The sequence below is a fragment of the Galeopterus variegatus genome, unplaced genomic scaffold (assembly GCF_000696425.1).
Source record: "Galeopterus variegatus unplaced genomic scaffold, G_variegatus-3.0.2 Scaffold4933, whole genome shotgun sequence".
Taxonomy (NCBI): Eukaryota; Metazoa; Chordata; class Mammalia; order Dermoptera; family Cynocephalidae; genus Galeopterus; species Galeopterus variegatus.
Window position 1 is genome coordinate 63,642 of NW_007731044.1, and position 6,096 is coordinate 69,737.

The following is a 6,096-nucleotide window of genomic DNA, read 5'->3' on the forward strand; positions in this document are numbered from 1 at the left end:
GCCGAGGGTTCGGATCCCACATATAGACTGGTTCCCGCTCACTGGCTGAGCGAGGTGCGGGCGCAGCACCGAGGGTTGTGATCCCGTTGCCGGTCCCGGTCCAGTACGGGCGCGACACTGAGGGTTGCGATCCGTTGCCAGACACGAAAAAAGACAAAAGACAAAAAAAAAAAGAAAAGAAAAGTAAAAAGAAACAGGTAAAATTAATTTTACTATTATCTTTAACCCAGTGTATAAAAAAAATATCATTTTAATATGTAAGCAACATAAAAAGTAATTAATGAAGTATTAGAATGATGCATGTCTCCAATACATATATTACAATATTATAGTGGTATCTTACACAGTGCAAGTGTTAAAGTAGTCCTACCAGAACAATAAAGTTGTATTTAATGGAAAGACATTTTACACTGCTTTTATTTTTATAATTTATTTTTAATTGAGGAAATAAAATTTTTATTTTATTTTAATTAGTCAGACTAGCCACATTTCAAGTGCTCAATAGTCACATGTGAATAGTGGCTACTGTGCCAGACAGCATAGCCCTAGAGGTAACCATTTTCAACTTTTTACAGATTTCTTTGAGTGTGTATTATACATCTCTACATAACATGCTTATACTCTTTCTAGATTATTCAGTTTTAAGTTCTCTTTACTGTTAAGGAGAATTTAATTTTCTTTTTACCTCTAAGTCCCCCTCCCCACACCACTTACACCCACTTCCCAACCCTGTCGGCCCCCCTCCCACCCCACCATCCATCAACAGTTCTGAAAACTTTTTGGTTTTGGCACCCTTTGTGCTCTTAAAAATTATTGAGGGTCACAAAGAGTTTTTCTTTATGTGGGATATATCTGTCAGTATTATCCTATTAGAAATTAAAACTGAGAAAAAAATTTATTATTTCTGTGAAAATAGCAATGATAATCCCTTTACATAATAACATAACTAATTTTTATGACAATATTTTTACAAAAATTAGGAGAATGGCAGTGTTTTATATTTTTGCAAATTTCTTTTAATGTTTGGCTTAATAGACAACAGCTGGATTCTCATACTTCTGCCCGCATTCTGTTGAGAAATCACACATCATATAGCCTCTGGAAAACTGCACTGTATATAATAAAATGGGAGTGAAAAGGATAAGTAATGTCCTAGTATTATTATGAAAATAGTTATGAGACCCTGTATATTATCTCGTTTTTTGTTAGACCACAATGCAATGTTTTTGTTATTATGACCATGTATAAGCTGAACACAGCATACCGTGATTTCTTTTATTGTACTTTGTTTTCCCCAGAGTTAATGTCTTATTTTTATATTTTTTTGCTCACTATGTGCATCTTACTCGTTTAACTCTGAACTCTACCTAGTTGTCAGTGTCTTCCAAGTACATTCATTTATAATAGCGGGGGTTCTCTCAGTTTTGCCTCCTTAAAGAAATATCTTCTGGAGCCATTCACTTGCTTTAGTTAAGACTGGTTTCTTCCTAGGACCCTACACAGCCATCATCTTGGGGTCTCTCTTCCCTGTAATCCTGGGATTTCTGGGAAATCCTCCCTTTTATACTGGGTCCTTTAATTACTAGGCCCTCTGTCTTTTTCTTGAGAGGCAGGATAGCACAAACTTGGGGACCAGATTGTGTGGGTTTGAATCCTAGCTCTTCGGCTTACTATGTGACCTTGGGAAAGCTCTTTACCTCTGTGTGTCTCAGTTTTCTCATCTGGAAAATAGTACCTGCTGTGTAGGGTTCTCCTAAAGATTCTATGTGTTAATAAGGTAGGTCACGGGGCTGGCCCGTGGCTCACTCGGGAGAGTGCGGTGCTGATAACACCAAAGCCCCGGGTTCGGATCCCATATAGGGATGGCCGGTTAGCTCACTGGGTGAGCGTGGTGCTGACAACACCAAGTCAAGGGTTAAGATCCCCTTACCAGTCATCTTTAAAAAAAAAGGTAGGTCACTTAGAAGAGTTTCTGGAGCATATTAAACACTCCAAAATGGTGACGATGTTGTTGCTACGGTTATTGGTTGACATCTTTTGGTGGCATACTGCTTCCAGTAACCTACTGAGAAAAGGCACATATGACTTTAAAGGTATTAAAATACCTTTATTCTCCATCACATTTAGCCAATAGCCTAGCTAGTTCTTTAGAATTCTAGGTCGAAAATAGTTTTCCTTCAGAATTTTGAAGGCATTGCTTTATTTTGCTCTAGCCTTCAGTAGAAGCTGTGCTGTAAATTGGATTGCATCAGGATTCAGCTTTCTGAGATCTCCAAGTCAGTTATCATTCACCCCTTCCGTATTTCACATTTTTGATGCTGTGTCTTCAGTTATCGTCCTTGTGTTTGAGGGGTTTGGCCTCTTAAAAAAATCACTCATCATTTTATCTTAAACAGAGTGCACTTTTAGATATCTCTAGTTCCCGCAAGTACAGCAACTGGAAACAGAACTCTTCTCTAGCAGTCAAAAGGGAGAGAGGATAAATGTTAAATTTGTAGCTGAGGAACATGGGCTTCAGATGAGAGAGAATTTATTCATTCAACAAACACTGTGGCGTGATTCTGTGTGTCTGGCTCTGGGATGCGGGGCTCTGAAGAAGGGAGATGTGGTTTTGGCTCTCCCTTTCTCCATCACAGCATCTGGCTTTAGTTGTAATATTTATGCAGAAAGCACCCTTTCTGAAAGGAGCACAGAAAATGTGCCCCATGGCTGGTCCCTATTACCTAATGTTTGTTTCCTTGTCTGGAGCCCAAGAAAACTTGAGCGTGAATTCTGGGAGACAGTCCTAACCATGAAGCTTTGTTTTTCAATCATGGTGCTAAGTTATAGGGGATCCCAAGAGCTTTTCTTGACCAGTTTGGAGGGCCAGCCACTGTTAGGGTCTCAGCAGATTGTTTCAACGTGAGACCTCAGAGAAGCTAAGCAGCTCACTGCAGTGAGTCACAGAGAGCAGTGAGGCATCAGACCCACCCTCCAAGCAGGGCAAGCCTGCGCTTGGGGGCAGCAACCAGGAACCCTGAGACAAGGCGAGGTCATGGAGGCACATGTGGCCAGAAAGAACTCCACCCTGAATGGCAAGGCTTCTGCCTTGCAGTTTTGTCTGCTTCCTGCTCCTTCCCTTGGCCTGCTTTGGTGACATTTGGGCTGTCTCACTTAAGTCACAGTCCTCTGAGATACTTGCATGGCTTTGACATCAATCACAGTAGTTGGTATTTTGCTCCAGTCACAGGCCTCTGGGCCACAGACAATAGTCCTTTGAGAGTTGGTGAAATTGAGCTCAGCAGAAGCATTCACTGGGACTGGAAAGCCAGCTGCTCTACCATAGACCATACTTCCTGGGGCAGAAGAACAACAGGTTGTGGACCCTGATTCATCCATCAGCTCTTTGTTAATGTACACCCCTACGGATGCACAGACCTGTGCATGCCCTTGTGTGTGTATGGGCATGTGTACCTTTTTAAGAAAGTGTTTCCAGAACTATAAAAAATGATACAATAGGAAGAGAGAATTAATTTTTATCTGTAGCCATTTTGTTTGGGCTTAGACCAGCATTACTTAGGTGGAAATTGTACAGAAGAAAAAAGTTTGCCCTTTTGAATTTCCTTTATTACAGTTGACAGTTACGTGCATCAACAGTATCCTTAACAAAGGTTAGCAAGGGTAGCTAGTGCAAAGCCCCTCCCTATATTGCTACTTGTCTAGGAGTCTCGGATGTAATTAGAGGCTGAGCAAGAAAATCCTGATTGTTCTTAGAGGTAAGTAAAGTACGTATGTGTGTGTATATTCACATAAATATGTTACGTAGATCTCCTTAAATTTAAAAAAGGAATTAAGGAAAATACAGCCTGAGCCACATATAGCTTATTTCTTTAAACTTTTTTTTTTTTAATTCTCTTCTCTGGACAGTGATATTTCTCTAAATTAACTTGCACTAGTAAGTGTGTGATATTGGATGAATATCATTGTTTAGAATTTGGTTCATTTTGAAATAAAGAAGTGTATGTTAGTCATATGTAGGAGAGTTTAATTTTGAGATGCCACCATAGCTGTTATTTTCTATACCGTAGGCCTTCTCTAGTTGTTTGCTTATTCTAAGCTGAAATCTAGATCTGATAATCAGTGGTTTGGGGACTTTTCTTAAATGAATCTTCTCATCTGTTTATCACCATGAAAAAAATCCTGCACTATATTTTACTCTTTATCCTCACTTCATTCTTTTTCTCTGATCCTTACCATTTTCAGCCATTGAAGACAAGAGCACTTGGTGGTGGAATAAGATTAGATAGAGGGCTTGAGCTTGCAGCAGCAAAGTAATTCAAAACACGTTCCCATGGCGAGTTACATGGTGCTGGGAAATGTACCCCTTTCCACACTTATTTTTCCCATTGCTCTGTGTTCCTAATATAGTTTTATTGACTTTCAGTTGATACATAGTGTTTAGTTTATTAAGACTCTGATACTCTTCAGAGCTAAGCCATTTTTCATCACTGCATGATTTCTTTGGAGTCCATAATTATCTCCCTATTTCCCTTCATTTGCTTTGTTTTCAAGGTAGTTACTATACACTCAACCCGAAGTCTGCCAGTTGTTTAAACTGGCTTTCAATGTATTTATCTCCATCAGTTGTTCCAGCAGTTTTATCTTCTTGAAGACCTCGCTCTCTCCCAGGGCCTCTGACCTGCTCCAGGCGGCTGTGGTTGTCTGTGGCTTGTTACACCACCTGGGATGTCCCTTTACCATAGTCCTGGGGGTTCCCTCTTCTTTCTTTTTGTATTAAATCCCCTTTCTGATTTTTATGTCTTCCCCTTTTCTGGTTAATACTTTAGTTTTGATAGAACTCACCCTCCAGTATCTTCCTGAGAAAGGTTGCATAAAGGTAACTTTTGATGCCTCACCTGTCTTAAAATGTTTTTATTTGACCCTTACTTTGATTAGCAGTTCATCTGGTTATGAGAGTTCTCAGCTGGAATTCAGTTTTGTTCAGCACACCGAGGGCACTGCCCCGTTGTCGTCTGGTTTTTGTGAAGTGTGAGGACATTCTGCTTCTGAACTCTTTTTATGTGGCTTAGGTCTTCCCCCTCGCTAGAAGCCTATGCTATATTTCCTTTTTGCTACTGTCCCGACATTTCCTGATTAAAGAATACGTCTTGATGTGGCTCCATGTCATCCATTGTGCTGGTGCTCCAGGGGATTTTGCAATCTGGAAACCATTCCTTCACTTAGGGAAATTGTCTTGAATTTCTTAATTGATGACTTCCTTTTTTTTTTTTTTTTTTTAAAAAAAAAATACTGTTTTCTTTTTCTAGAGCTTCTGTTACTCAGATCATGGATTTCCTAGTGTGGTTCTCTAAATTACTATTTTTTTGGTCTTATTATTTCATCAATCAGTTTGTCTATTTGCTTCACTCCCTGAGAATTTTTCTCAACTTTACTCAGCCAGTGAGCGCTGTGAGCGCACCGGTCATCCCTATATAGGATCTGAACCCGCGGTGGAAGCGCTGCTGCGCTCCCAGTGCTGCACTCTCCCGAGTGCGCCACGGGCTTGGCCCAACCCAATGGCTTTTAAAGAGCTGCCAGTCAATACTTATTTTTTTTTAACATGCCTCCCCCCATGAATCTCCCTTCAGAGGTATCCTTTTGAAGATCCTGCAACATAAATAGAGCTGGGTCTTTCTTTCCCTACTCTCTGCCTGGGATTTGTAGGTCTGCTTAATCAGTTCTCTCTCATGTCCACCTGTTTTTCCTACTTTACTTGCTGCCTCCTCTGTTGGTCTGTCTGAGGTCGTTTTGTCTGTCTTCCCTCTTCCTTAAGTACTTACCTGCACCCTCACTCTGACCGGGGTGGTTATTCATTTTTATGTTGGCACACTTCTAGTGACTGTATTGTCAGCTTAGGAGCACTTGATGCTTTTCTTATATCCCCTTTCTTGACTAGCTCTCCTTATTATTGACAGTAAAAAAGAAGAGTTTATTTTCAGTATGTTTAGAATTTAGTATTCTTGGGCCGGCCCGGTGGTGCACTGGATAAGTGCGCCGCTTGGGAAGCGCGGCGGCGCTCCCGCCCGAGGGTTCGGATCCCACATACAGACCGGTTCC